Source organism: Sinocyclocheilus grahami, unplaced genomic scaffold (genome assembly GCF_001515645.1).
Source record: "Sinocyclocheilus grahami isolate Dianchi unplaced genomic scaffold, SAMN03320097.WGS_v1.1 scaffold567.1, whole genome shotgun sequence".
NCBI classification, from domain to species: Eukaryota; Metazoa; Chordata; class Actinopteri; order Cypriniformes; family Cyprinidae; genus Sinocyclocheilus; species Sinocyclocheilus grahami.
The window spans coordinates 228924-233406 of record NW_015505746.1 but is presented as its reverse complement, the minus strand read 5'-3'; the positions used below and the strand labels follow the sequence as shown (position 1 = coordinate 233406).

General features: G+C 34.6%; 1 protein-coding gene across 1 annotated transcript in view; it reads left to right on the top strand.

Moving 5' to 3' along the window:
* The window catches only part of LOC107556418 (D(2)-like dopamine receptor), a 71540-nt gene that overhangs the window by 1128 nt on the left and 65929 nt on the right, over positions 1 to 4483 (top strand). The window lies entirely within an intron of this gene.

Sequence of the window (4483 nt, the reverse complement as noted above, 5' to 3'; positions counted from 1 at the left end):
TATATATATATATATACATTTTAACAATGATTTATAATAAAACTGCATGTATTTCCTTTTTGAATGTAGAATATATTTTCACAGTAAATTATATCATTCATACTTTGTACTTCAAAAAACACAATTCTTTATTGTATTTTACAGTAAAATTCAATTTATTGTCTGTTAAATCTAATTTTTCACAAACATTTTGATTTAACAGTCTTTTGTATTTTGCACATAGTGGGGTGACTGAGGTAGCCTATTGAGTAAATAGATGCGTGGGTACAGCATTGATTAAACCTTGTTTCATAAACAGAGAGGTGAAGAGCATCTTACGTGAACCCAGGCATTATTCCAAGAGGTTTTCCAGAGGGGGAAAAATACATTCTAAAGCCTGCTGTTTACTGATTTATTCAGTTACATAATCACTTCTTAATTATCATCCTAGATTAGCCACAAACACGTTCTGGCACCATTTTAGTTTGTGCTTTTTCACATTTTGGACCCTTTAATAGAGCACATGAAAAACACTTGATATCCTTCTTTTACTAATCTACCAAGTTGCCCAATCTCAGACCAGTTGGCAAAGTGAGTCTATTCACTGTGCTAAATCATTTACATCCAGTCAAGTAGATGGTGTTCATATGCTCATGGAGTGCTGGTCTGTGTACAGAACATAATAGTATTCTGTAGTACCTGCTGATTTTCTGTAATATTCATCTCTGCAAGAGTGAAATGTGTGAAACTGACTCAGTTTGAAATGAAGAAGAAAATATGATGAATGGAATGGTTTGCCTCTGCTACCAAATTGATCTCTCGGTTAGAACAACCATGCAATGAAGAATTCAAAGAATGCCAGTAAGCATAAAGCACATGAGAAATACTTTTATGTGGAAAAATAAAAGTAACTGAAAATGTCTATGGGAGATTTTTCTCCCCCTGGGACTTCTTGCGTGGAGAGGCGTGACCCTGAGAGCATTTTCTTGACATTTCCATTGAGGAAGAGGCAGACACTACAGACTGCCCTTTTGTTATTTAACAGAGCCTGTTTTTAGGGGCTTGTAGAACAGGGGGCAGTGTTTCACAACAGCTTTCAACAAGAACATTTGAAACCATTGAGAACAAGTAGAACAGATAATGAGCCGTATTAATGTGACAATTAGTTATATTGATCAAAAATGTTTCTGGCATTGATGCAAGGTTCAGCTAGAATTAAAAATATGGCAACAGATAGCAGAGGCTGTCGGCCATGTTGTCTATCTCCATGCCAGATGCTGGGCTCTGACAGCAACATTTAGTATCTGGTTTTAGTGCACAGACTGAAAATATACCCATGTATTGTATGAGAGGCAAGCAAATAAAAGTCTCTTATTTTATGTTCTTTCTTTGGAAGTAATGAACTCAGCCTATTGCAAAAAAAAAAACAGCAGATTTTAATACAGCACATTATGGTCTAAATATATTTGGTAGCAGATGGTGGAATAGGCATTAGTAATGTTGAACACAAGTCGTCTCAGAAAATTGGTGTCTCAGAAATGTCACCACAGTGATTTGGTTATAACTGTACAGTTCACAATAGATTTATATTTAAGCACTACAGTGAAAGTATAACAAGGGTCACAGTGTTATGTAAGACTATATACCTTTATATCTCTGTGTATCGTACATGACATCTAACTCATTTTGGAACACCAATTTTAACAGTCATTTTTGAATCTTTCAAGACATTTCTAGTTTTCTGTTTACCTTGCTGTCCACTACGTGATTCTGTTTAATTTAGAGGACAGGGGAGAGACATAAGGGGCTTTAGACCATGACTAATGTTATGGATCATAACCATGGGCAAACTTAAATAAATGCTGTCTCAAAAATGTGCATGCTTCAGCAAGTGCAGGCCCAGCTGGAGAATCGTTCAGACATTTTACAACCATGTTAAACCCAAAACTAATATGCACATTTCTCAAGTTGCATTGGAGGAATTTTGAATACAAAATAAAGTATAATTACTATTTTATTTAAAACTATAATTATAAAAATTATTTAATAGCATTATAAAAACAACAACAAATATGTCATTTAAGAAAAAATGCAACATGATGGTTTTAAATGTTATTTACATCAGTGACATTTGACATTAGTGCAGATTTTCAGTGAACAACTACTGAAATTTCACGTTGTTTCTTACACAAATCCTCAGATGACTTGAAACGCAGTCTACTAATCATATTGACTACTTCAGTGGTGCTTTTGTGTCCTTTTTGGAGCTTAACAGGTATAGTCACTATGAGATAAAACTACATAATTGTCTTAAAAAAACCTTTTACACCGTTTAAAAAAGTTCTCGTATTAATTTATTATTTTACAGTAGTAACTTTTTGGTGGTAGTAAACAGTAAATTTTTAGAAATTGTATCAAATTCAAAAATTTGCATTCAAGTTGCATTGGAGGAATTTTGAATACAAAATAAAGTATAATTACTATTTTATTTAAAACTATAATTATAAAAATTATTTAATAGCATTATAAAAACAACAACAAATATATGTCATTTAAGAAAAAATGCAACATGATGGTTTTAAATGTTATTTACATCAGTGACATTTGACATTAGTGCAGATTTTCAGTGAACAACTACTGAAATTTCACGTTGTTTCTTACACAAATCCTCAGATGACTTGAAACGCAGTCTACTAATCATATTGACTACTTCAGTGGTGCTTTTGTGTCCTTTTTGGAGCTTAACAGGTATAGTCACTATGAGATAAAACTACATAATTGTCTTAAAAAAACCTTTTACACCGTTTAAAAAAGTTCTCGTATTAATTTATTATTTTACAGTAGTAACTTTTTGGTGGTAGTAAACAGTAAATTTTTAGAAATTGTATCAAATTCAAAAATTTGCAAATATCTTGCAGTATTTAAAGATGCATTTATATTCTGGGATTTTCATATTTCTGACATGGTACATTACAACTGCTATGTTCTATTTGTGAATAGAGAATAAAGTCTCCATCATGCAACTGTACTTAACTTTAGGCTGAATTTGACTTAAACTGAACTAATTTCAGGTAGTGTGCAGAGAGATTTGACAGATGTAGAAAAATCTAAAGAAAAAAATCCTTAAAGGCACAATATGTAAGATTTTTTTTATTAAAATATCCAAAAATCACTAGAACAGTGTTATATATTTTGCTGACTTGTGTACTTGCATTATCCCAAGTGTTTCAAAGAATGTTTGAAGAAATCCAGAGAAATAAGCAATTTTAACTAATGACACGAACCGTGTCTATAGTGTCATTTTGCTTTGCCTGCTAATGACGTCATACATTCCGGTTTTGTTTTGTAGAAAACATGGAAACACCAAAGACACTTTAATATGTTATGCGTTTTATTACACAGGTGACGACCGCACAGAGTAGCATTATAACAGAACTTTCAAATGTATCTAGTATGATAAAACAGAGATGCTTTACTCCACATAAGCACGACCGGAAGGAGCAGAAACGCTCGACTGTGGCATAATAAAAGCTCCGCTGCTTTTGAGCCGTGTGTCACACTCGTTCAGCGGCCTTATTTCGCTTTCGATGGCTTTCAGCCTCACCCTGCTTCATACTATGACGTTAATAAATCTTTAATACATTAGCTCATTCATGAACATGACTTCTGCCCAAGTCCCGTTGGATTGCATCGGCTGTGGGGATGAAGACGACAACTCCCATGATTCCACACTCAGTCACGGCATCATCAAGCTACGTCTTTGTTTCTTTGTTTGTTTTGAATACACGCCCTCTATCGGCGAAAACTTGCATATTGTGCCTTTAATTAATCTTTGAGGATTCATATTTAATGGGTATTTTGGGTGACTATTCCTTATTACTTATTGGGTTAGTTCATTCAAAAATGAAAATTCTATCTTAATTTATTCACTCTCGTTTCATTCCAAACTCACAAGACTTCATTCATCTTGCTAATTTACACTGAACAAAATTATAAACGCAACACTTTTGTTTTTGCCCCCATTTTTCATGAGCTGAACTCAAAGATCTAAGACTTTTTCTATGTACACAAAAAGCCTATTTCTCTCAAATTATTGTTCACAAATCTGTCTAAATCTGTGTTAGTGAGCACTTCTCCTTTGCCGAGATAATCCATCCACCTCACAGGTGTGGCATATCAAGATGCTGATTAGACAGCATGATTATTGCACAGGTGTGCCTTAGGCTGGCCACAATAAAAGGCCACTCTAAAATGTGCAGTTTTATCACACAGCACAATGCCACAGATGTCGCAAGTTTTGAGGGAGCGTGCAATTGGCATGCTGACTGCAGGAATGTCCACCAGAGCTGTTGCCCGTGAATTGAATGTTAATTTCTCTACCATAAGCCATCTCCAAAGGCATTTCAGAGAATTTGGCAGTACATCCAACCAGCCTCACAACCGCAGACCACGTGTAACCACACCAGCCCAGGACCTCCACATCCAGCATCTTCACCTCCAAGAT